The sequence below is a fragment of the Pseudophryne corroboree genome, unplaced genomic scaffold (assembly GCF_028390025.1).
Source record: "Pseudophryne corroboree isolate aPseCor3 unplaced genomic scaffold, aPseCor3.hap2 scaffold_802, whole genome shotgun sequence".
In the NCBI taxonomy this organism is placed as follows: domain Eukaryota; kingdom Metazoa; phylum Chordata; class Amphibia; order Anura; family Myobatrachidae; genus Pseudophryne; species Pseudophryne corroboree.
In genome coordinates, this window is record NW_026970381.1 from 105,042 (window position 1) to 132,531 (window position 27,490).

Here is a 27,490-nt window from a genome sequence, read left to right on the forward strand (position 1 = left end):
CTCATGTTGGCTATGCCCCAGCCCCTTAAGCATTCAAGCTGATTTCTTGCAGCAGCTGGGCACTGTAACAGCTCCAGAGCTGCCCTGTAAGGCAAGTAAAAGGGTGTGGGCCCTGCAGCACTACCTGTAGTTCGCATTGTGCGTTGGAATGCACAAAGTAAGCAGACGGGAGAAGTCAGGATAGTGCGCAAGGGCATAGAAGGGAGCGGCTCAAGAAAAGAGAAGTGGAAACAGACAGCAAACTAGGCTGGAGAGAGACCTGAGACAAAGAGATCTGAATTATACGAGAGCCGACCAGGGGAAACACAAATTATGCAGTCAAGTGTCCCACATTTGGGGAAATCGCAGGAGCAACACACCCAGAGAGCAATGGGTGAGCCTTGCCCTGGGAGAAGCACCTTCATGATCATAGTATTTAACCTGGCAGGTAAGTAGGAGTTGGGCTAGAGCTGGGGAGGGTCGCTGCTCGGGCACCCCCCTGTCAAGTGAAGGAGATCCAACTGAGACAGCACAAGAGAACTCTCAAAAGAAGAACAAGGCTAGAGGAATATCTGAGACAAAGAAATCTGACTTTTACCAGAGCTGACCAGAGGAAAGCACAAACACAGTCCCCCACTACCACAAATAATGCAGTCGAGTTTCCCACATTTGGGGAAATCACAGGGGTCAGCATACCCAGAATGCAATGAATGAACCTCACCCTGGGAGAACAATCTTCATGACCATGGTATCTCCTATGCAAAATAAGTATGATTTGGGATAGGGCTGGGGAGGGCCGCTGCTCAGGCACATCTCTGTCAAGTAAAGGAGATTCAACTGAGGCAGCACAGGGGAACTCTCATCTGGGGACAACAACTGCAGGGAGAACACATATTTTCAGATGAACATGGGAGGGCAGAAGGCTGCCTAATACTGAAGCACCCCCAAACAACAAACCAAATGCAACAACTAGTACAAGCATTCCTGGGGGAAGGTCTGCAGAAGACGCATTTGCATACAGTGATGTCATCCAAGCAGTGGGCCAAAGTTGGCTGGAACCCTCATCTGCATATGAAAAGAGAAAAGGGGTATGCAGGGCATGGCGGCCTTTTGCGGCGCTTGGATGACCCTTAGTTCGCATTAAACACCCCCACCCTCCTTCGGTGTGGGGCTCATGTTGGCTATGCCCCAGCCCCTTAAGCATTCAAGCTGATTTCTTGCAGCAGCTGGGCACTGTAACAGCTCCAGAGCTGCTTTGTAAGGCAAGTAAAAGGGTGTGGGCCCTGCAGCACTACCTGTAGTTTGCATTGTGCATTGGAAGGCACAAAGTAAGCAGACGGGAAAAGTCAGGATAATGCGCAAGGGCATAGAAGGGAGCGGCTCAAGAAAAGAGAAGTGGAAACAGACAGCAAACTAGCTGGAGAGAGACCTGAGACAAAGAGATCTGAATTATACAAGAGCCGACCAAGGGAAACAAAAATTATGCAGTCATGTTTCCCACATTTGGGGAAATCGCAGGAGCAGCACACCCAGAGTGCAATGGGTGAGCCTTGCCCTGGGAGAAGCACCTTCATGATCATAGTATCTCACCTGGCATGTAAGTAGGAGTTGGGCTAGAGCTGGGGAGGGTCGCTGCTCGGGCACCCCCATGTCAAGTGAAGGAGATCCAACTGAGGCAGCGCAAGGGAACTCTCGAAAGAAGAACAAGGCTAGAGGAAGATCTGAGACAAAGAAATCTGACTTTTACCAGAGCTGACCAGAGGAAAGCACAAACACAGTCCCCCACTACCACAAATAATGCAGTCGAGTTTCCCACATTTGGGGAAATCACAGGGGTCAGCATACCCAGAATGCAATGAATGAACCTCACCCTGGGAGAACAATCTTCATGACCATGGTATCTCCTATGCAAAATAAGTATGATTTGGGATAGGGCTGGGGAGGGCCGCTGCTCAGGCACATCTCTGTCAAGTAAAGGAGATTCAACTGAGGCAGCACAAGGGAACTCTCATCTGGGGACAACAACTGCAGGGAGAACACATATTTTCAGATGAACATGGGAGGGCAGAAGGCTGCCTAATACTGAAGCACCCCCAAACAACAAACCAAATGCAACAACTAGTACAAGCATTCCTGGGGGAAGGCCTGCAGCAGATGGATTTGCATATGGTGATGTCATCCAAGCAGTGGGTCAAAGTTGGCTTCAACCCTCGTCTGCATATGAAAAGAGAAAAGGGGTGTGCAGGGAATGGCGGCCTTTTGCGGCGCTTGGATGACCCCTAGTTCGCATTAAACACCTCCACCCTCCTTCGGTGTGGGGCTCATGAGTGCTATGCCCCAGCCCCTTAAGCATTCAAGCTGATTTCTTGCAGCAGCTGGGCACTGTAACAGCTCCAGAGCTCCTCTGTAAGGCAAGTAAAAGGGTGTGGGCCCTGCAGCACTACCTGTAGTTCGCATTGTGCGTTGGAATGCACAAAGTAAGCAGACGGGAAAAGTCAGGATAGTGCGCAAGGGCATAGAAGGGAGCGGCTCAAGAAAAGAGAAGTGGAAACAGACAGCAAACTAGGCTGGAGAGAGACCTGAGACAAAGAGATCTGAATTATACGAGAGCCGACCAGGGGAAACACAAATTATGCAGTCAAGTGTCCCACATTTGGGGAAATCGCAGGAGCAACACACCCAGAGTGCAATGGGTAAGCCTTGCCCTGGGAGAAGCACCTTCATGATCATAGTATCTCACTTGGCAGGTAAGTAGGAGTTGGGCTAGAGCTGGGGAGGGTCGCTGCTCGGGCACCCCCCTGTCAAGTGAAGGAGATCCAACTGAGACAGCACAAGAGAACTCTCAAAAGAAGAACAAGGCTAGAGGAAGATCTGAGGCAAAGAAATCTGACTTTTACCAGAGCTGACCAGAGAAAAGCACAAACACAGTCCCCCACTACCACAAATAATGCAGTCGAGTTTCCCACATTTGGGGAAATCACAGGGGTCAGCATACCCAGAATGCAATGAATGAACCTCACCCTGGGAGAACAATCTTCATGACCATGGTATCTCCTATGCAAAATAAGTATGATTTGGGATAGGGCTGGGGAGGGCCGCTGCTCAGGCACATCTCTGTCAAGTAAAGGAGATTCAACTGAGGCAGCACAAGGGAACTCTCATCTGGGGACAACAACTGCAGGGAGAACACATATTTTCAGATGAACATGGGAGGGCAGAAGGCTGCCTAATACTGAAGCACCCCCAAACAACAAACCAAATGCAACAACTAGTACAAGCATTCCTGGGGGAAGGCCTGCAGCAGATGGATTTGCATATGGTGATGTCATCCAAGCAGTGGGCCAAAGTTGGCTGGAACCCTCATCTGCACATGAAAAGAGAAAAGGGGTATGCAGGGCATGGCGGCCTTTTGCATTGTGCGTTGGAATGCACAAAGTAAGCAGACGAGAGAAGTCAGGATAGTGCGCAAGGGCATAGAAGGGAGCGGCTCAAGAAAAGAGAAGTGGAAACAGACAGCAAACTAGGCTGGAGAGAGACCTGAGACAAAGAGATCTGAATTATACGAGAGCCGACCAAGTTCAATCCCACCCAGGAACGTAATTGACCTTGTTATCAGATTTTGGTGATCTTTAAGTAGACAAGTCAAAATTTCAAACCCCCTCTTATGGTGTAGGGTACCTGGCCTTCTCTGATGTAATCAGAGTTAGATTTGATTCAGTGATTTTATAAAAACAGCTAGGAAGCACAATTTAGCAGTGGGTTGCAGAGAAAAAGAAATATGCTGGCAAAAAAATCCAATTGAGTGATTAAACAGCTCTTCATTTTCTGGCTTTATTTTTATGCTAACAAATTTGTTCTCCTGAAAAGTGTCCACAAAGCCAAGTCTCTGATTAACACCTTTGTAAGGATGGTTTTTCACCTATTACTAAATTAAACTTGCTTCATTGGAAAGGCAGCAAGATGCATCCTCATTTCAATGTCTACTGAAATAATACGGGTTGACACCAGGAAACATTAACGCCACTGCATCCTTGCTGCTTTCTCATGTGGAAGTCTGTTTAATGTGAAAACAAGGTGATATCTAATTAGCACACAGGTAAGGAATTAAGAAAATCTTTATTTAAGGGTGAAGATGTTGCTAACAAAATCGTTGCCCCAATGCATCATTGAAATTCAAGCTGAAAAGATGATTTTAATATATCACTTGTACATTTTGTATTGCTCTTCTGGTGACAATGTAGTTTGTTTTTGTCAATTACCATTTTAATAATAGGGTAAAGAAAATTAAGTGGATTTTTGAAAGAAAACAATACTGTCAATATACTATTAAAACAAATTAAAATGGTAAAAGTTATTGTACTTTAAGTAAAAATAAAAGAACCAAAATATCAATCCCAGTTTTGGATTACTTTAATTAACAAAAAAAAAATGCATATAGCAAAGGATAGTTTCAATCTGCCTACCTCTGGGTTATGGGCCCAGCATGCTTCCATTGCAGTACTCTGCTGCACATGTAAGTGCAAGAGAACCTGAAGCACTCACTCATCATGGAAAAGTACCAATGTGTTTCTTCGTTGGTTGGTGGAAGAAACATCTTACAAAAACTCTCCAGATTATTGACTTTTTAAAGTTTTTCTAGGAAACGTTCTAGATAAATGCTTATTAGCCTTTGTCAGTATGTACTTTTTGCAAAGTGTCTCTGTGGCGCAATCGGTTAGTGTGTTCGGCTATTAACCAAAAGGTTGGTGGTTCAATCCCACCCAGGGACGTAATTGACATTTTGATCAGATTTTGGTGATCTTTAAGTAGACAAGTCAAAATTTCAAACCCCCTGTTATGGTGTAGGGTACCTGGCCTTCTCTGATGTAATCAGAGTTAGATTTGATTCAGTGATTTTATAAAAACAGCTAGGAAGCACAATTTAGCAGTGGGTTGCAGAGAAAAAGAAATATGCTGGCAAAAAAATCCAATTGAGTGATTAATAGAGATGAGCGGGTTCGGTTCCTCGGAATCCGAACCCGCCCGAACTTCAGCTTTTTTTACACGGATCCGAGCGACTCGGATCTTCCCGCCTTGCTCGGTTAACCCGAGCGCGCCCGAACGTCATCATGACGCTGTCGGATTCTCGCGAGGCTCGGATTCTATATAAGGAGCCGCGCGTCGCCGCCATTTTCACACGTGCATTGAGATTGATAGGCAGAGGACGTGGCTGGCGTCCTCTCCATTTAGATTAGAAGAGAGAGAGTGAGATTGAGACAGAGACACTTGATTTACTGGAGCTTAGGAGTACTAGAGAGTGCAGAGTTTACTAGTGACTGACCACTGACCAGTGACCACCAGTGCAGTTTTATTTAATATAATCCGTTCTCTGCCTGAAAAAAACGATACACAGTGACTCAGTCACATACCATATCTGTGCTCAGCCCAGTGTGCTGCATCATCTATGTATAATATCTGACTGTGCTCACACAGCTTAATTGTGGGGGAGACTGGGGAGCAGTTATAGGTTATAGCAGGAGCCAGGAGTACATACATATTATTAAAATTAAACAGTGCACACTTTTGCTGCAGGCAGGAGTGCCACTGCCAGTGTGACTGACCAGTGACCTGACCACACTGACCACCAGTATAGTATACTATATTGTGATTGCCTGAAAAAGTTAAACACTCGTCGTGTGACTTGTGTGGTGTTTTTTTATTCTATAAAAAACTCATTCTGCTGACAGACAGTGTCCAGCAGGTCCGTCATTATATAATATATACCTGTCCGGCTGCAGTAGTGATATATATATATTTTTTATATCATTATTTATCATCCAGTCGCAGCAGACACAGTACGGTAGTTCACGGCTGTAGCTACCTCTGTGTCGGCACTCGGCAGTCCATCCATAATTGTATACCACCTACCCGTGGTTTTTTTTTTCTTCTTTATACATACTACATCTCATTATCATCCAGTCTATATTAGCAGCAGACACAGTACAGTACGGTAGTCCACGGCTGTAGCTACCTCTGTGTCGGCACTCGGCAGTCCATCCATAATTGTATACCACCTACCCGTGGTTTTTTTTTCTTTCTTCTTTATACATACTACATCTCATTATCAACCAGTCTATATTAGCAGCAGACACAGTACAGTACGGTAGTCCACGGCTGTAGCTACCTCTGTGTCGGCACTCGGCAGTCCGTCCATAATTGTATACCACCTATCCGTGGTTTTTTTTTCTTTCTTCTTTATACATACTACATCTCATTATCATCCAGTCTATATTAGCAGCAGACACAGTACAGTACGGTAGTCCACGGCTGTAGCTACCTCTGTGTCGGCACTCGGCAGTCCGTCCATAATTGTATACCACCTACCCGTGTTTTTTTTTTCTTTCTTCTTTATACATACTACATCTCATTATCAACCAGTCTATATTAGCAGCAGACACAGTACAGTACGGTAGTCCACGGCTGTAGCTACCTCTGTGTCGGCACTCGGCAGTCCATCCATAATTGTATACCACCTACCCGTGGTTTTTTTTTCTTTCTTCTTTATACATACTACATCTCATTATCAACCAGTCTATATTAGCAGCAGACACAGTACAGTACGGTAGTCCACGGCTGTAGCTACCTCTGTGTCGGCACTCGGCAGTCCATCCATAATTGTATACCACCTACCCATGGTTTTTTTTTCTTTCTTCTTTATACATACTACATCTCATTATCATCCAGTCTATATTAGCAGCAGACACAGTACAGTACGGTAGTCCACGGCTGTAGCTACCTCTGTGTCGGCACTCGGCAGTCCATCCATAATTGTATACCACCTACCCGTGGTTTTTTTTTCTTCTTTATACATACTACATCTCATTATCATCCAGTCTATATTAGCAGCAGACACAGTACAGTACGGTATTCCACGGCTGTAGCTACCTCTGTGTCGGCACTCGGCAGTCCATCCATAATTGTATACCACCTACCCGTGGTTTTTTTTTCTTTCTTCTTTATACATACTACATCTCATTATCAACCAGTCTATATTAGCAGCAGACACAGTACAGTACGGTAGTCCACGGCTGTAGCTACCTCTGTGTCGGCACTCGGCAGTCCGTCCATAATTGTATACCACCTACCCGTGGTTTTTTTTCTTTCTTCTTTATACATACTACATCTCATTATCATCCAGTCTATATTAGCAGCAGACACAGTACAGTACGGTAGTCCACGGCTGTAGCTACCTCTGTGTCGGCACTCGGCAGTCCGTCCATAATTGTATACCACCTACCCGTGGTTTGTTTTCTTTCTTCTTTATACATACTACATCTCATTATCAACCAGTCTATATTAGCAGCAGACACAGTACAGTACGGTAGTCCACGGCTGTAGCTACCTCTGTGTCGGCACTCGGCAGTCCATCCATAATTGTATACCACCTACCCGTGGTTTTTTTTTCTTTCTTCTTTATACATACTACATCTCATTATCAACCAGTCTATATTAGCAGCAGACACAGTACAGTACGGTAGTCCACGGCTGTAGCTACCTCTGTGTCGGCAATCGGCAGTCCATCCATAATTGTATACCACCTACCCGTGGTTTTTTTTTCTTTCTTCTTTATACATACTACATCTCATTATCAACCAGTCTATATTAGCAGCAGACACAGTACAGTACGGTAGTCCACGGCTGTAGCTACCTCTGTGTCGGCACTCGGCAGTCCATCCATAATTGTATACTAGTATCCATCCATCTCCATTGTTTACCTGAGGTGCCTTTTAGTTGTGCCTATTAAAATATGGAGAACAAAAATGTTGAGGTTCCAAAATTAGGGAAAGATCAAGATCCACTTCCACCTCGTGCTGAAGCTGCTGCCACTAGTCATGGCCGAGACGATGAAATGCCAGCAACGTCGTCTGCCAAGGCCGATGCCCAATGTCATAGTACAGAGCATGTCAAATCCAAAACACCAAATATCAGTAAAAAAAGGACTCCAAAACCTAAAATACAATTGTCGGAGGAGAAGCGTAAACTTGCCAATATGCCATTTACCACATGGAGTGGCAAGGAACGGCTGAGGCCCTGGCCTATGTTCATGGCTAGTGGTTCAGCTTCACATGAGGATGGAAGCACTCAGCCTCTCGCTAGAAAACTGAAAAGACTCAAGCTGGCAAAAGCACCGCAAAGAACTGTGCGTTCTTCGAAATCCCAAATCCACAAGGAGAGTCCAATTGTGTCGGTTGCGATGCCTGACCTTCCCAACACTGGACGTGAAGATCATGCGCCTTCCACCATTTGCACGCCCCCTGCAAGTGCTGGAAGGAGCACCCGCAGTCCAGTTCCTGATAGTCAGATTGAAGATGTCAGTGTTGAAGTACACCAGGATGAGGAGGATATGGGTGTTGCTGGCGCTGGGGAGGAAATTGACAAGGAGGATTCTGATGGTGAGGTGGTTTGTTTAAGTCAGGCACCCGGGGAGACACCTGTTGTCCGTGGGAGGAATATGGCCGTTGACATGCCTGGTGAAAATACCCAAAAAATCAGCTCTTCGGTGTGGAAGTATTTCACCAGAAATGCGGACAACATTTGTCAAGCCGTGTGTTCCCTTTGTCAAGCTGTAATAAGTAGGGGTAAGGACGTTAACCACCTTGGAACATCCTCCCTTATACGTCACCTGCAGCGCATTCATAATAAGTCAGTGACAAGTTCAAAAACTTTGGCCGACAGCGGAAGCAGTCCACTGACCAGTAAATCCCTTCCTCTTGTAACCAAGCTCACGCAAACCACCCCACCAACTCCCTCAGTGTCAATTTCCTCCTTCCCCAGGAATGCCAATAGTCCTGCAGGCCATGTCACTGGCAATTCTGACGAGTCCTCTCCTGCCTGGGATTCCTCCGATGCATCCTTGCGTGTAACGCCTACTGCTGCTGGCGCTGCTGTTGTTGCTGCTGGGAGTCGATGGTCATCCCAGAGGGGAAGTCGTAAGCCCACTTGTACTACTTCCAGTAAGCAATTGACTGTCCAACAGTTCTTTGCGAGGAAGATGAAATATCACAGCAGTCATCCTGCTGCAAAGCGGATAACTGAGGCCTTGACAACTATGTTGGTGTTAGACGTGCGTCCGGTATCCGCCGTTAGTTCACAGGGAACTAGACAATTTATTGAGGCAGTGTGCCCCCGTTACCAAATACCATCTAGGTTCCACTTCTCTAGGCAGGCGATACCGAGAATGTACACAGACGTCAGAAAAAGACTCACCAGTGTCCTAAAAAATGCAGTTGTACCCAATGTCCACTTAACCACGGACATGTGGACAAGTGGAGCAGGGCAGGGTCAGGACTATATGACTGTGACAGCCCACTGGGTAGATGTATGGACTCCCGCCGCAAGATCAGCAGCGGCGGCACCAGTAGCAGCATCTCGCAAACGCCAACTCTTTCCTAGGCAGGCTACGCTTTGTATCACCGCTTTCCAGAATACGCACACAGCTGAAAACCTCTTACGGCAACTGAGGAAGATCATCGCGGAATGGCTTACCCCAATTGGACTCTCCTGTGGATTTGTGGCATCGGACAACGCCAGCAATATTGTGTGTGCATTAAATATGGGCAAATTCCAGCACGTCCCATGTTTTGCACATACCTTGAATTTGGTGGTGCAGAATTTTTTAAAAAACGACAGGGGCGTGCAAGAGATGCTGTCGGTGGCCAGAAGAATTGCGGGACACTTTCGGCGTACAGGCACCACGTACAGAAGACTGGAGCACCACCAAAAACTACTGAACCTGCCCTGCCATCATCTGAAGCAAGAAGTGGTAACGAGGTGGAATTCAACCCTCTATATGCTTCAGAGGTTGGAGGAGCAGCAAAAGGCCATTCAAGCCTATACAATTGAGCACGATATAGGAGGTGGAATGCACCTGTCTCAAGTGCAGTGGAGAATGATTTCAACGTTGTGCAAGGTTCTGATGCCCTTTGAACTTGCCACACGTGAAGTCAGTTCAGACACTGCCAGCCTGAGTCAGGTCATTCCCCTCATCAGGCTTTTGCAGAAGAAGCTGGAGACATTGAAGGAGGAGCTAACACGGAGCGATTCCGCTAGGCATGTGGGACTTGTGGATGGAGCCCTTAATTCGCTTAACAAGGATTCACGGGTGGTCAATCTGTTGAAATCAGAGCACTACATTTTGGCCACCGTGCTCGATCCTAGATTTAAAACCTACCTTGGATCTCTCTTTCTGGCAGACACAAGTCTGCTGGGGTTGAAAGACCTGCTGGTGAGAAAATTGTCAAGTCAAGCGGAACGCGACCTGTCAACATCTCCTCCTTCACATTCTCCCGCAACTGGGGGTGCGAGGAAAAGGCTCAGAATTCCGAGCCCACCCGCTGGCGGTGATGCAGGGCAGTCTGGAGCGACTGCTGATGCTGACATCTGGTCCGGACTGAAGGACCTGACAACGATTACGGACATGTTGTCTACTGTCACTGCATATGATTCTCTCAACATTGAAAGAATGGTGGAGGATTATATGAGTGACCGCATCCAAGTAGGCACGTCACACAGTCCGTACTTATACTGGCAGGAAAAAGAGGCAATTTGGAGGCCCTTGCACAAACTGGCTTTATTCTACCTAAGTTGCCCTCCCACAAGTGTGTACTCCGAAAGAGTGTTTAGTGCCGCCGCTCACCTTGTCAGCAATCGGCGTACGAGGTTACATCCAGAAAATGTGGAGAAGATGATGTTCATTAAAATGAATTATAATCAATTCCTCCGCGGAGACATTGACCAGCAGCAATTGCCTCCACAAAGTACACAGGGAGCTGAGATGGTGGATTCCAGTGGGGACGAATTGATAATCTGTGAGGAGGGGGATGTACACGGTGATATATCGGAGGATGATGATGAGGTGGACATCTTGCCTCTGTAGAGCCAGTTTGTGCAAGGAGAGATTAATTGCTTCTTTTTTGGGGGGGGTCCAAACCAACCCGTCATATCAGTCACAGTCGTGTGGCAGACCCTGTCACTGAAATGATGGGTTGGTTAAAGTGTGCATGTCCTGTTTTGTTTATACAACATAAGGGTGGGTGGGAGGGCCCAAGGACAATTCCATCTTGCACCTCTTTTTTCTTTTATTTTTCTTTGCGTCATGTGCTGTTTGGGGAGGGTTTTTTGGAAGGGACATCCTGCGTGACACTGCAGTGCCACTCCTAGATGGGCCCGGTGTTTGTGTCGGCCACTAGGGTCGCTTATCTTACTCACACAGTCAGCTACCTCATTGCGCCTCTTTTTTTCTTTGCGTCATGTGCTGTTTGGGGAGGGTTTTTTGGAAGGGACATCCTGCGTGACACTGCAGTGCCACTCCTAGATGGGCCCGGTGTTTGTGTCGGCCACTAGGGTCGCTTATCTTACTCACACAGTCAGCTACCTCATTGCGCCTCTTTTTTTCTTTGCGTCATGTGCTGTTTGGGGAGGGTTTTTTGGAAGGGACATCCTGCGTCACACTGCAGTGCCACTCCTAGATTGGCCCGGTGTTTGTGTCGGCCACTAGGGTCGCTTATCTTACTCACACAGTCAGCTACCTCATTGCGCCTCTTTTTTTCTTTGCGTCATGTGCTGTTTGGGGAGGGTTTTTTGGAAGGGACATCCTGCGTGACACTGCAGTGCCACTCCTAGATGGGCCCGGTGTTTGTGTCGGCCACTAGGGTCGCTTATCTTACTCACACAGTCAGCTACCTCATTGCGCCTCTTTTTTTCTTTGCGTCATGTGCTGTTTGGGGAGGGTTTTTTGGAAGGAACATCCTGCGTGACACTGCAGTGCCACTCCTAGATGGGCCCGGTGTTTGTGTCGGCCACTAGGGTCGCTTATCTTACTCACACAGTCAGCTACCTCATTGCGCCTCTTTTTTTCTTTGCGTCATGTGCTGTTTGGGGAGGGTTTTTTGGAAGGGACATCCTGCGTGACACTGCAGTGCCACTCCTAGATGGGCCCGGTGTTTGTGTCGGCCACTAGGGTCGCTTATCTTACTCACACAGCTACCTCATTGCGCCTCTTTTTTTCTTTGCGTCATGTGCTGTTTGGGGAGGGTTTTTTGGAAGGGACATCCTGCGTGACACTGCAGTGACACTCCTAGATGGGCCCGGTGTTTGTGTCGGCCACTAGGGTCGCTTATCTTACTCACACAGCTACCTCATTGCGCCTCTTTTTTTCTTTGCGTCATGTGCTGTTTGGGGAGGGTTTTTTGGAAGGGACATCCTGCGTGACACTGCAGTGCCACTCCTAGATGGGCCCGGTGTTTGTGTCGGCCACTAGGGTCGCTTATCTTACTCACACAGCGACCTCGGTGCAAATTTTAGGACTAAAAATAATATTGTGAGGTGTGAGGTATTCAGAATAGACTGAAAATGAGTGGAAATTATGGTTTTTGAGGTTAATAATACTTTGGGATCAAAATGACCCCCAAATTCTATGATTTAAGCTGTTTTGTAGGGTTTTTTGAAAAAAACACCCGAATCCAAAACACACCCGAATCCGACAAAAAAAATTCGGTGAGGTTTTGCCAAAACGCGGTCGAACCCAAAACACGGCCGCGGAACCGAACCCAAAACCAAAACACAAAACCCGAAAAATTTCCGGCGCTCATCTCTAGTGATTAAACAGCTCTTCATTTTCTGGCTTTACTTTTATGCTAACAAAGTTGTTCTCTGAAAAGTGTCCACAAAGCCAAGTCTCTGATTAACACCTTTGTAGGGATGGTTTTTCACCTATTACTAAATTAAACTTGCTTCATTGGAAAGGCAGCAAGAAACACTAGACTAATTGGAGGTGCGCCCTAAAGCAAATTACAATGTTAGGATTAGGGGGTTCGGAAAGACCTCTAGTGTATACTGTCACGATCCGGGTATCTGGACGCCATAACTTACCTTTCAGATGCCTCCTAAGGCTGGCTCAGCGCTCCAGGACCGGATCCCATCTGTTATTCTGATGTCCCCATTCCTGCCTCCTCTCCTGTCACTCTGAGACGCTGTCACAGCGGCGCCATGTTACATCTTGAATGGCATCTCCCGCGGCCTCCGCCGCCGTCCCTGAGTTTCTGCATGCAGGATGTCAGAGTGGCGCTTATGTCAGCCGCGGCCTCCGCTGTTGCCCGCGTGGTTCAAATGTGCACTCATCAGTCTGGCGTCTCCTGTTTACTGTGGCCGGCGCCGCCATTGCTGTTAAAGTTCCCACATGGATTATCAAACCAATCTTCCCTCCAAGTGTCTGCATGGGCGCAGCCATGTTGGATTCTGTCACCTGTTCATTTCCACCAATCTGATGTTTCCATTGTAATCTGCATAATTGCCTAGCCAATCCCTTCCTTGCTGCAGGTATAAGTATTCTGTGCCTGAGCAAGGAAGGCGTCAGTGATTTGGTTGTCAAACCTAGTTCCAGTTTGTCTCTCTCCCGTGGTTGTTTTCCAGGTTCCAGTTACCATCTCCAAACCTCCACTAAAGAGACCCGCTCTAGTCTACCACCTGCGGTGCAGCCTGACTCTCCAGTCCTCTGGGACTCATCTGTTTCCAGTTACAGATTTACCTGCTTCCAGCCTAGCTTCCAGCAGAGATCAGCTCTTCTTAAAGTGCCGGTATCATTTCCGCAGATTACCACTCACCACCGGCACTATTATTTCACCGCTCTCAAACTCCATATATCAATCATATTTCATCGCTCTCAAGCTTCATTTATTATTTGGCTGGTTCCATCCAGCAATCCACTCCGTGCTTACATCAGTCTGGTTTCAGCCAGTACCCACAGCAGCCATTTTATCCACAGCAGCCCAGCTTTTCCTGGAACACCAGCTAGTATGATCCTGGGCTATCTCCATTGCTACAGTCGGGCCTAGTAAGGACTTTCCAACTAGAAGATAATAAGAACTGTCTCATACTACCAGAGCCCTGTGGTCCTTGCCCTCCTGTAGTACCCAGGAACTGTATTATTTCTCTGCTGATTTTATGTTTCTCTTTTATTACTGCTGTGATGCATGGAGTTTGTCAAAATAAACATCATTGACTTTTATCCTGGTTGTCGTGGGCACGCCTTCGGGCAATTCTTCTACATTTAACTTACATGTCCAGGGGTCTGATACAACCTCCCAGGTTCCACTACACCTCAGCCCCTACAACTGAGGCTGCCTCCAGTCAGCTCAGGCCCTCAGTTGTGACATATACACTGTATATACATTTTAAGATAGGAAGGTACAAATTACATATTCACATTGCATCTATGGGCTGGATTCAAATGTCCCTTTCCTCCCTCAATCGTGCCCGTCAGCAGCTATTCTATTCTATATAAGGAGCCACGCGTCGCCGCCATTTTCACTTGTGCATTGGAGATGATAGGGAGAGGACGTGCAGCGTTTTCTCAGTTTCTGTGTTCAGTGTGCTGCAAATATCTGTGCTCAGTGTGCTTGCAAATATCTGTGCTCAGTGTGCTTGCAAATATCTGTGCTCAGTGTGCTGAAAATATCTACGTTCTCTGCCTGAAAAATGCTCCATATCTGTGCTGCATTGTATTATATAGTATGAGGACAGGGCAGAATTTTGCTGACCACCAGTATATAATAATTAGCAGTACGGTACAGTAGGCCACTGCTCTACCTACCTCTGTGTCGTCAAGTATACTATCCATCCATACCTGTGGTGTATTTTAGTAGTTGTGCGCAGTATATATAGTAGGAGGACAGGGCAGAATTTTGCTGACCACCAGTATATAATATATAGCAATACGGTACAGTAGGCCACTGCTCTACCTACCTCTGTGTCGTCAAGTATACTATCCATCCATACCTGTGGTGTATTTTAGTAGTTGTGCGCACTATATATAGTAGGAGGACAGTGCAAAATTTTGCTGACCACCAGACTTCTACTTAAGTCCAATGGTGTAGGATGTGCAAAGCTGTTTGGCTGTGCATTTATTGATCTAAGCATGCATTTTTATCAAAGCGTGATAAAATTGACACATAACGCAGCGTTCAATCAGCGTTAATTTATCTTCAGCTGATATTGATTGTGAATTGACGTTTCTTCTCTTCTTGTCACCTACAGGTAATTACAATTGACTACAACCACCAATCTATTCTGCTGCACTATATCTATATATGCAAAGCTAATTCTGCTGGGTAATGCAAATTGAAACATTATTGCATAGTATGTGATTTTGAAGTACTTTTTTAAAGTTTTGAATGATATAGACCCAGTTTAATCTTTGTGGAATGCCTGGTTGTTGTTTTTAAGGTAATTTATTGCCTGGCATTTGAGGGGGTGGGGTGTGGTTACAGATTTCAATTATTGGTTTCACTTGTAATAGTCTTCTACTAAAGTCCAATGGTGTAGGCTGTGCAAAGCCATTTGGCTGTGCATTTATTGATCTAAGCGTGCATTTTTATAAAAGCGTGATAAAATTGACACATAACAGCAGTGTTCAATTAGCGTTCAATCGAAGTGAAAAAGAAGGAAAACAGAAGCACACCAATCTAACAAAACAAAGAAAACTGAAGAACTAATAACAAATGTGAGTCACTTACTCCTCAGATCACTCACCTCCTGATTGTTGCATCTGATTACATAGCACAGAACTACCTTACTTGGACATTTCATAAACCATCCATTTCACCTACAAATGCCTGTATCTGTATTATTGTAATTTTGTTTTTTAAGCACAGCTGCACCAATGCAATTTTACCTGCAAACACTTAAAACATCTAACATAATTACCATTGCTTCTTAAACCTCACACAATCCTTTCATTTCTTACACTCCAAATACATTTCTGCACCCACTTTATCTACGCTTTTGATTCATTTCATACTAAATCTACACCCCTTGAGCCTACACTGCTTTTCTCACCTGCATTTCTACAATTCTTCTGCTCGGATTCCCTTACAGTCTCCTCTCCTACTTCCACTTTCCCTCAACCTATTTACCTACTTAACACTATGTCAATGCTTTCTTATACTCCCCACATCACTCAGTGTCTACCTAATAATGTATCTTTATCCTTCCCCCCTAGTCTCCTCCACCTCCTCCTCTGTCTCCCCTCCATCCCTCTGTTTCCTTCCCCCACCTTTCCTGTTACCCCACTTTCATTCACCTCTGCCCCATGGTCCTGCTACCCCACAACTCAGCCCTGCTCCCTCTCTCCCTTCCCTGTCACCTCCCCACACCCCCATCCACATCACACTGACCTCCCTCCCTGCCCACCTCCTGCAGTTTCCCCTCCTATCTCAGGCACCCGTACCATCACTACTCTCTCATCCCTGCCCTCAAAGTTAATCCCACCTCATCGCTACAGCAACCCTGAAAATCTAATTCACATCTCTCCCACAAACTCATACCCCCTATCCTGTGCCCTCTGGAATGCCAGATCCGTTTGTAACAAACTGGTCCCCACTCATGACCTTTTCATTTCCAACTCCCTACACCTACTAGCCATTACTGAAACTTGGATTACGCCCTCTGACACTACTTCTGCTGCTGCTCTCTCTGCTGGGGGCCTTACATTCACACACACACCCCCCGACCTGGGGGTCGCCATGGGGGTGGTGTTGGAGTCCTTATACCTTCTAGTTACTCCTACCAACTCATACCACCAGAACCATCCCTTATATTATCTACATTTGAGGTCCACTCCATATGTCTCTTCCAACCAGTCCATCTTAGAGTAGCTGTCATTTACCGCCCCCCTGGCACTGCTTCCAAATTCATCGACAACTTTGCTTCCTGGCTTCCTCACTTCCTCTCTTCGGACATTCCCACCATTATCCTAGGCGATTTCAACATCCCTATTGACATCCCCACACAATCCCCTGCCTCTAAACTCCTTAACCTCACCTCTTCACTTGGTCTCTCCCAGTGGACCTCCTCACCCTCCCATGTGAATGGGAGCTCACTGGATCTGGTCTTCACTCACCGCTGTGATATTTCTGATTTTTCCAACTCCCCATTTCCCCTCTCTGACCACCACCTGCTCTCCTTCAACCTATCTCTCTCGACTTCCCCATCTCAACCTCCTAAGGCTACCATCACTAAGCGTAACATTGAAGCTATTGACACCACATTCCTTTCCTCCCTGTTTGACTCACTTCTCTCTCCTATTCTCTCTCTCTCTCATGCCCTGAACAAGCCACTTCCACATACAATGCTTCCCTTACTTCTGCTCTTGACTCTGTTGCTCCACCAACCACTGTTCACCCTCGCAAATTAACACCTCAACTCTGGCACACCAAATGCACCAGATATCTGCAAAAATGCTCACGTACTGCTGAGCGACACTGGAGGAAATCACGCTCTAAGGCAGACTTCCTCCATTTCAAACTTATGCTCTCATCCTTCAGTGCTGCCCTTTCTCTTGCTAAACAGTCATACTTCAAGAACCTCATCTCCTCCCAGTCTTCCAACCCCCGGCGCCTCTTTGCCACTCTCAACTCACTCCTCTGCCCACCTCCACCTCGTCTCCCTTCCTCACTCTCTGCTCTTGACTTTGCCACTTACTTCACATCCAAAATTGACTCCATACGTCAGGACATCACATCACACCAGACTATCAGTAACCAGCCTTCTCCCATCCCTTACCAACCCTCCCCATCCCTCGCACCAACTCTGTCATCTTTCTCCCATGCATCTGGAGAGGAAGTCATGGCCCTCATTCGTTCCTGTCCCCTCACCACCTCCCCACTTGACCCTATCCCCTCCCGCCTCCTCTGCCACATCTCTTCTTCTGCTTGTTCCCATCTTTCCCACCTTCTCAATCTCTCCCTCTCATCAGGCACTGCCCCCTCTGCCTTCAAGCACGCTCTCATCTCTCCTATTCTTAAAAAACCTAACCTTGATCCAAACACTCTCTCCAACTACCGACCCATCTCTCTTCTCCCTTTTGCCTCCAAACTCCTTGAGCGTATTGTCTACAACCGCCTTACTTCCTTTCTTTCCTCACACTCACTGCTTGACCCATTCCAGTCTGGCTTCCGTCCTCTCCACTCCACTGAAACTGCCCTTACAAAAGTATGCAATGACCTCCATGCTGCTAAATCTAAGGGACACTACTCTCTACTTATTCTACTTGATCTCTCTGCTGCTTTTGACACTGTGGACCATCCTCTCCTACTGCAAATCCTTCACTCCATTGGTCTGCGTAACACTGCCCTCTCTTGGTTGTCGTCCTACCTTTCTGACCGTCATTCTCTGTCTCCTCTCATGACTCCACCTCCCCCTCACTTCCACTAACTGTAGGGGTACCCCAAGGTTCTGTCCTTGGTCCTCTTCTCTCTCTATACGTCCTCACTAGGTAAGCTCATTAGTTCTTTTGGTTTCCAATATCATCTCTATGCTAATGACACTCAAATCTATCTTTCCTCTCCAGACCTCTCCCCTACTCTCCTCACTCGTATCTCCAACTGTCTCTCTGCTATCTCTTCCTGGATGTCCCAGCGCTTTCTTAAACTTAACATGTCTAAGACCGAGCTGATCATCTTCCCTCCCTCCCGCATAACCTCACCTCCTACAATCTCATTATCTATTGATGGCACTACTATCTCCTCTACCCCCCAAGTGCGCTGTCTTGGAGTAATCCTTGACTCCTCCCTCTCCTTCAAACCACACATTCAGCACCTCTCACAAACCTGCCGTTTTCATCTAAAAAATATTTCCAGGATCAGACCCTTTCTGACCCAGGATGCTACTAAGACTCTTATCCACTCACTGGTCATCTCCAGACTGGACTACTGTAATCTCCTCCTGACTGGCATTCCTGACAAATACCTCTCTCCACTCCAATCTATCCTCAATGCTGCTGCCCGGCTCATTTTCCTCACCAAATGCACTACGTCCACCTCTCCTCTCTTACTAGTCCTTCACTGGCTCCCCTTCCCTTTCAGAATCCATTTCAAGCTTCTCACACTTGCTTACAAAACCCTCACCCACTCCTCTCCCATCTACATCTCTGATCTTATCTCGCTTTACACTCCCACCCGTCCTCTTCGCTCTGCTAATGCACGCCGACTCTCCTGCCTACGGATTACTTCCTCCCACTCCTACCTCCAAGATTTTTCATGCGCTGCACCACTTCTCTGGAATTCCCTACCTCTCCCCCTCAGACTCTCCACCTCTCTACAAAACTTCAAATGGGCTCTCAAGACCCACTTCTTCACCAAACCCAGCCAAATCTCATCCTAAACCTCTGTTCCACACTCTCTATGTACCCCATCTGTCTCACCCCTGTCTTTCTACCCCTCCCCTTTAGAATGTAAGCTCTCATGAGCAGGGCCCTCTTCCCTCATGTGCTTACTCTTTTCTTACTTTAATAATCTTCAGCAGCACCAAATCCAGCAGTCTTCTGCCACCTGATACTTATTCCAGTGTCATCTGCTGATGTAGCTATGTTTATTTACCCTGTACTTGACCTATATTGTCATCAACTGTAAGTTGCTGTTTTCCTGTTTGATTATTTGTTTATGTACTCTGTAATTTGGTGCTGCGGAACCCTTGTGGCGCCATATAAATAAAGGATAATAATAATAAATAATATAATATATAGCAGTACGGTACAGTAGGCCACTGCTCTACCTACCTCTGTGTCGTCAAGTATACTATCCATCCATACCTGTGGTGCATTTTAGAAAAAAAACATATCTCGGCAGAGCAATCTATAAATCCATCATTTTTCAGACAGCAACAGTGGGTATTGTAATAGTCACCCAATCCATCACTTTTATAGGGTTACATGCATCCACATGCTACAGCCTGTCTCAATAATTTTACTGTCACGGTGTGTGTGTTTGTGTTTTTATTTGGGTATTTTTTGTTGTTGTAGAACTACAGGTACCAGCGAGCCCGTTATTTCCCCGCCTGCTGGTACTTGAGGTTCTCCAAGTACCAGCAAGCGGGGGAGGCTTGCTGGGCCTTGTAGTTCCACAACAAAAAAACAATATTCTTTTTTTACACATATGGCTATCAGCCCGTCGCCCACCACCCAGGGGTGCTGGGGACAGCCTCGGGCTTCACCCCTGGCCCTTGGGTGCCTCGAGGGGAGGAACCTCTTGATTTAAGGGGTCCCCACTCCTCCAGGGAACCCCGGCCAGGGGTGACTAGTTGGAGGGGTAATGCCAGGGCCGCAGGGACCTACATAAAAGTGTCCCCTGGCTGTGGCATTATCTCTCTGGCTAGTGGAGCCCGGTGCTGGTTTTAAAAAATATGGGGGACCCCTACATCTTTTGTCCCACGTATTTTTGGAACCAGGACCCGTCTAAGAGCCCGGTGCTGGTTGTCTAAATACGGGGAACCTCTGTCCAATTTTTCCCCCAGTATTTAAATAACCAGGACCGGCTCAAAGAGGCTGGTTATACTAAGGAGGGGGGACCTCACACATTTTTTTTAACCCATTCAGACCCTTCTCCTTTAAGTTAATGGAAGCCCTAGACAACAAAATTGCATTCATGTCCTCCTCCCTCACCCTTCCCAGTCCCAAACACTCATTTTTTTTCTTTAAAAATTTATAATATATCACATGAGCAGGCAGGCAGCGGGCATTGGCGGCATCGGACTGAGATAGAAATTAGTGGTGGAGGGCTGGGTCAGTTGATTGTGGGAGAGTTTGTAAGCCATTGGCGGTGGCAGTGGGTATCGGCTCAGAGGCAGTAGCGGGCATTGGCTAAGGGTCATCGGCAGGATTCGGCGGACATTATGGCTGTAGTGCCTCACTAGCCACTGACCTCACCGCACGCCACTGTGGGACAGATGTAACATGCAGAGAGAGGTAGATTTTGGGAGAAGGAATGTCCTAGCATAACTGTTAATTGCAGTGTAATACTGTAATTCAACTGTGCAGCATTTGTGGCTAAATGTCAAAGAAGCCAGTATTTACCCTGCATGCAAAACAATAAATGTATTTGCACATACCTCCCAACTAACCCAATTTTTGCAGGACAGTCACTGTTTTTGGGAATGTCCAGCTAACCCAAACAACCCCCCCCCCCCCCCAGTGTCCCATAGTCATGGGGAAGGGGGGGGGGGGTGGAAGGCTCCCTGTAGCTTGCACATTGTGGGTAATTCAGACCTGATCGCTAGGGTGTGTTTTTTGCATCCCTGTGATCAGGTGGTTGCCGCCTACAGCGGAAGGGAAAATTTGCTGTGCAGGTGTGTGATCACATGTGCACAAGAGCTGCACAGCTCAGCACTTACTCAGCCATTGAGGTGACGTCACAAATCCTCCCACAAAACGCCGGGTCCCTCCAGTGTTATTCCGGACACTCCCTAGAAACATTCAGTTGCCACCCACACAAACACCCTCTTCTTGTCAATCTTCTTGTGATCTCCGGACCGTCGCACCTACGCATTGTGGCGCATACGCATGTGCAGTGCAGACCTGATTGCCCGCTGGGTGAAAATAAATTGAAGCGATCTGGTCTGAATAAGCCCCAATGTCTATTCACGGGAGACAGAGGGGCTGGGGCATGGTCAGCAGCTCACAGAGCACCTATAATGACAAAAATGGGAGACATGGCTCATGATCGCGATATACCTGCGAAGGTACGCCCTCTACTGATTGACAGGCAGAGGCATTCGCATTTTCTGCGGGGCACCCGGAGAAAATGTAGGCACATGCACAGGATGGACCCTGCGTATATGCCCCCATCCTCTTCATAGTTTTTGGGGTTGGAACGAGCAGTGTGAAAACATCAATCGATGGGGGTAATTCCAAGTTGATCGCAGCAGGAATTTTGTTAGCAGTTGGGCAAAACCATGTGCACTGCATTTACGAACAGATGATTTTTTATATAAATTTTAAAATGTTAGTAAATGTGTGTTTTTTTCAACCTGGAAGCCCAACATCGATTAAGATCGATCTTAAATAGACCCCTGGGTTTTAAGGATAACCATGGTTGAGTCCAATGGTTAATTCACATTGACCGAAGTTCTAATTAAGTAGTGATGTGCACCGGAAATTTTTCGGGTTTTGGTTTTGGGTTCGGTTCCGCGGCCGTGTTTTGGGTTCGGACGCGTTTTGGCAAAACCTCACCGAAATTTTTTTGTCGGATTCGGGTGTGTTTTGGATTCGGGTGTTTTTTTCAAAAAACCCTAAAAAACAGCTTAAATCATAGAATTTGGGGGTAATTTTGATCCCATAGTATTATTAACCTCAATAACCATAATTTCTCTATCGTCCTTGTGGATGCTGGGGTTCCTGAAAGGACCATGGGGAATAGCGGCTCCGCAGGAGACAGGGCACAAAAGTAAAGCTTTTCCAGGTCAGGTGGTGTGTACTGGCTCCTCCCCCTATGACCCTCCTCCAGACTCCAGTTAGATTTTTGTGCCCGGCCGAGAAGGGTGCAATTCTAGGTGGCTCTCATAAAGAGCTGCTTAGAGAGTTTAGCTTAGGTTTTTTATTTTACAGTGATTCCTGCTGGCAACAGGATCACTGCAACGAGGCCCCCTCACAGATGCTGAAGCAAGAAGAGGTCCAGAATCGGCGGCTGAAGACTCCTGCAGTCTTCTTAAGGTAGCGCACAGCACTGCAGCTGTGCGCCATTTTCCTCTCAGCACGCTTCACACGGCAGTCACTGAGGGTGCAGGGCGCTGGGGGGGGAGCGCCCTGGGAGGCAAATGAAAACCTTTAAAAAGGCTAAAAATACCTCACATATAGCCCCAGAGGCTATATGGAGATATTTACCCCTGCCTAAATGTACTAAATAGCGGGAGACGAGCCCGCCGGAAAAGGGGCGGGGCCTATCTCCTCAGCACACGGCGCCATTTTCTGTCACAGCTCCGCTGGTCAGGAAGGCTCCCAGGTCTCTCCCCTGCACTGCACTACAGAAACAGGGTATAACAGAGAGGGGGGGCAAAATAAATGGCTATATATATATTAATATAAAAGCAGCTATAAGGGAGCACTTAATCATAAGGCTATCCCTGTCATATATAGCGCTTTTTGGTGTGTGCTGGCAGACTCTCCCTCTGTCTCCCCAAAGGGCTAGTGGGTCCTGTCTTCGTATAGAGCATTCCCTGTGTGTCTGCTGTGTGTCGGTACGTGTGTGTCGACATGTATGAGGACGTTATTGGTGTGGAGGCGGAGCAATTGCCAAATATGAGGATGTCACCTCCTAGGGGGTCGACACCAGAATGGATGCCTTTATTTGTGGAATTACGGGATAGCGTCAACTCGCTTAAGCAGTCGTTTGCCGACATGAGGCGGCCGGACACTCAATTAGTGCCTGTCCAGGCGCCTCAAACACCGTCAGGGGCTGTAAAACGCCCCTTGCCTCAGTCGGTCGACACAGACCCAGACACAGGCACTGATTCCGGTGGTGAAGGTGACGAATCAACCGTATTTTCCAGTAGGGCCACACGTTATATGATTTTGGCAATAAAGGAGATGTTACATTTAGCTGATACTACAGGTACCACTAAACAGGGTATTATGTGGGGTGTGAAAAAACTACCAGTAGTTTTTACCGAATCAGAAGAATTAAATGACGTGTGTGATGAAGCGTGGGGTGCCCCGATAAAAAACTGCTAATTTCAAAGAAGTTATTGGCTTTATACCCTTTCCCGCCAGAGGTTAGGGAGCGCTGGGAAACACCTCCTAGGGTGGACAAAGCGCTAACACGCTTATCAAAACAAGTGGCGTTACCCTCTCCTGAGACGGCCGCACTTAAAGATCCATCAGATAGGAGGATGGAAAATATCCAAAAAGGTATATACACACATGCAGGTGTTATACTACGACCAGCTATTGCGACTGCCTGGATGTGCAGTGCTGGGGTAGTTTGGTCAGAGTCCCTGATCGAAAATATTGATACCCTGGACAGGGACAATATTTTACTGTCGTTAGAACAAATAAAGGATGCATTTCTTTATATGCGTGATGCACAGAGAGATATCTGCACACTGGCATCACGGGTAAGTGCTATGTCCATTTCGGCCAGAAGAGCTTTATGGACACGACAGTGGACAGGCGATGCGTAGAGGAGTTATTTGGGGTCGGTCTATCGGATTTGGTGGCCACGGCTACGGCCGGGAAATCCACCTTTCTACCTCAAGTCACTCTCCAACAGAAAAAGGCACCGACCTTTCAACCGCAGCCCTTTCGTTCCTTTAAAAATAAGAGAGCAAAGGGCTATTCATATCTGCCACGAGGCAGAGGACGAGGGAAGAGACAGCAACAGGCAGCTCCTTCCCAGGAACAGAAGCCCTCCCCGGCTTCTACAAAAGCCTCAGCATGACGCTGGGGCTTCGCAAGCGGACTCGGGGGCGGTAGGCGGTCGTCTCAAAAATTACAGCGCGCAGTGGGCTCACTCGCAGGTAAATCCCTGGATCCTGCAGATAATATCTCAGGGGTACAGGTTGAAATTAGAGACAGAGCCACCTCGCCGTTTCCTGAAGTCTGCTTTACCAACGTCCCCCTCAGAAAGGGAGACGGTTTTGGAAGCCATTCACAAGCTGTATTCTCAGCAGGTGATAGTCAAGGTACCTCTTCTACAACAAGGGAAGGGGTATTATTCCACTCTTTTTGTGGTACCGAAGCCGGATGGCTCGGTAAGGCCTATTCTAAATCTGAAGTCCTTGAACCTGTACATAAAGAAGTTCAAGTTCAAGATGGAGTCACTCAGAGCAGTGATAGCGAACCTGGAAGAAGGGGACTTTATGGTATCCTTGGACATCAAGGATGCGTATCTCCACGTTCCAATTACCCCTCACACCAGGGGTACCTCAGGTTCGTTGTACAAAACTGTCACTATCAGTTTCAGACGCTGCCGTTTGGTTTGTCCACGGCACCTCGGGTCTTTACAAAGGTAATGGCCGAGATAATATTTCTTCTTCGAAGAAAAGGCGTATTAATTATCCCATACTTGGACGATCTCCTAATAAGGGCAAGGTCCAGAGAACAGCTAGAGATGGGTTTAGCACTATCTCAAGAGGTGCTAAAACAGCACGGATGGATTCTGAATATTCCAAAATCCCAATTAATGCCGACAACTCGTCTGCTGTTCCTGGGGATGATTCTGGACACAGTTCAGAAAAAGGTTTTTCTTCCCGAAGAAAAAGCCAAGGAGTTATCTGACCTGGTCAAGAACCTCCTAAAACCAGGAAAGGTGTCTGTACATCAATGCACAAGAGTCCTGGGAAAAAATGGTAGCTTCTTACGAAGCAATCCCTTTCGGCAGATTCCATGCAAAGGGAGCTGCTGGACAAATGGTCAGGGTCGCATCTTCAGATGCACCTGCGGATAACCCTGTCGCCGAGGACAAGGGTATCCCTTCTGTGGTGGTTGCAGGAGGCTCATCTATTGGAGGGCCGCAGATTCGGCATGCAGGATTGGATCCTGGTGACCACGGATGCCAGCCTGAGAGGCTGGGGAGCAGTCACACAGGGAAAAAATTTCCAGGGAGTGTGGTCGAGCCTGAAAAAGTCTCTTCACATAAGCATTCTGGAACTAAGAGCAATCTACAATGCTCTAAGCCAGGCGGAACCTCTGCTTCAAGGAAGACCGGTGTTGATCCAGTCGGACAACATCACGGCAGTCGCCCATGTAAACAGACAGGGCGGCACAAGAAGCAGGAGGGCAATGGCAGAAGCTGCCAGGATCCTTCGCTGGGCGGAGAATCACGTGATAGCACTGTCAGCAGTATTCATCCCGGGCGTGGACAACTGGGAAGCAGACTTCCTCAGCAGACACGACCTTCACCCGGGAGAGTGGGGACTTCATCCAGAAGTTTTCCACATGCTATTAAACCGTTGGGTAAAACCAATGGTGGACATGATGGCGTCTCGCCTCAACAAAACACTGGACAGGTATTGCGCCAGGTCAAGAGATCCGCAGGCAATAGCTGTGGACGCGCTGGTAACACCTTGGGTGTACCAGTCGGTATATGTGTTTCCTCCTCTGCCTCTCATACCAAAGGTATTGAGGATTATACGGCAAAGAGGAGTAAGACTAGTGGCTCCGGATTGGCCAAGAAGGACTTGGTACCCGGAACTTCAAGAGATGGTCACGGACGATCCGTGGCCTCTACTTCTGAGAAGGGACCTGCTTCAGCAGGGTCCTTGTCTTTTTCAAGACTTACCGCGGCTGCGTTTGACGGCATGGCGTTTGAATGCCAGATCCTAAAAGGAAAAGGCATTCCAGAAGAAGTCATTCCTACCTTGATAAAGGCAAGGTAGGAAGTCACCGCGAAGCTTTATCGCCGTATTGGGCGAAAATATGTTGCGTGGTGCGAGCAGCGGAGTGCTCCGATGGAGGAATTTCAACTGGGTCGTTTTCCTACATTTCCTGCAATCAGGATTGTCTTTGGGTCTCAAATTGGGATCTATTAAGGTTCAAATTTCGGCCCTATCAATATTCTTCCAAAAAGAATTGGCCTCGGTCCCTGAGGTCCAGATTTTTATCAAAGGAGTACTGCATATACAGCCTCCTGTGGTGCCTAAGGTGGCACCGTGGGATCTAAATGTAGTTTTAGATTTCCTCAAATCCAATTGGTTTGAACCACTAAAGAATGTGGATTTGAAATATCTCACATGGAAAGTGACTATGTTACTGGCCCTGGCTTCGGCCGGGAGAGTATCTGAACTGGCGGCTTTGTTTTATAAAAGCACTTGTTTAATTTTCCATTCGACATAGGGCAGAGCTGCGGACGCGTCCGCATTTTCTCCCTAAGGTGGTATCAGCGTTTCACCTGAACCAGCCTATTGTAGTGCCTGCGGCTACAGACGACTTGAAGGACTCCAAGTTGTTGGACGTTGTCAGAGCCTTAAAAATATACATTTAAAGGACGGCTGGAGTCAGAAAATCTGACTCGCTGTTTATACTGTATGCACCCAACAAGTTGGGTGCACCTGCTTCTAAGCAGTCGATTGCTCGTTGGATTTGTAACAAAATTCAACTTGTACATTCTGTGGCAGGCCTGCCACAGCCTAAATCTGTTAAGGCCCATTCCGCAAGGAAGGTGGGCTCATCTTGGGCGGCTGCCCGAGGGGTCTCGGCATTACAACTCTGCCGAGCAGCTACGTGGTCAGGGGAGAACACGTTTGTAAATTTTTGCAAATTTGATACCCTGGCAAAGGAGGACCTGGAGTTCTCTCATTCGGTGCTGCAGAGTCATCCGCACTCTCCCGCCCGTTTGGGAGCTTTGGTATAATCCCCATGGTCCTTTCAGGAACCCCAGCATCCACAAGGACGATAGAGAAAATAAGAATTTACTTACCAATAATTCTATTTCTCGGAGTCCGTAGTGGATGCTGGGCGCCCATCCCAAGTGCGGATTATCTGCATAAATTGTACATAGTTATTGTTAACTAATTCGGGTTATTGTTGAAGGAAGCCATCTTTCAGAGGCTCCGCTGTTATCATACTGTTAACTGGGTTTAGATCACAAGTTGTACGGTGTGATTGGTGTGGCTGGTATGAGTCTTACCCGGGATTCAAAATCCTCCCTTATTGTGTACGCTCGTCCGGGCACAGTACCTAACTGGAGTCTGGAGGAGGGTCATAGGG

General features: G+C 47.2%; 5 non-coding genes and 1 pseudogene across 5 annotated transcripts; all 6 read right to left on the reverse strand.

The window, feature by feature from the left end:
* Positions 1-272: 272 nt before the first annotated feature.
* LOC135041692 (U1 spliceosomal RNA) lies at positions 273-435 on the reverse strand. Its single transcript, XR_010235076.1, has one exon. It is a non-coding gene; the product is annotated as a U1 spliceosomal RNA (small nuclear RNA).
* Positions 436-587: 152 nt separating this feature from the next.
* On the reverse strand, positions 588-751 carry LOC135041658 (U1 spliceosomal RNA). Its single transcript, XR_010235044.1, has one exon. It is a non-coding gene; the product is annotated as a U1 spliceosomal RNA (small nuclear RNA).
* Positions 752-1,432: 681 nt separating this feature from the next.
* On the reverse strand, positions 1,433-1,584 carry LOC135041685 (U1 spliceosomal RNA; annotated as a pseudogene).
* Positions 1,585-1,736: 152 nt separating this feature from the next.
* LOC135041659 (U1 spliceosomal RNA) lies at positions 1,737-1,900 on the reverse strand. Its single transcript, XR_010235045.1, has one exon. It is a non-coding gene; the product is annotated as a U1 spliceosomal RNA (small nuclear RNA).
* A 671-nt stretch (positions 1,901-2,571) lies between these two features.
* Positions 2,572-2,734, reverse strand: LOC135041688 (U1 spliceosomal RNA). The gene has a single exon (XR_010235073.1). It is a non-coding gene; the product is annotated as a U1 spliceosomal RNA (small nuclear RNA).
* Positions 2,735-2,886: 152 nt separating this feature from the next.
* LOC135041660 (U1 spliceosomal RNA) lies at positions 2,887-3,050 on the reverse strand. The gene has a single exon (XR_010235046.1). It is a non-coding gene; the product is annotated as a U1 spliceosomal RNA (small nuclear RNA).
* Between the last annotated feature and the right edge of the window lie 24,440 nt (positions 3,051-27,490).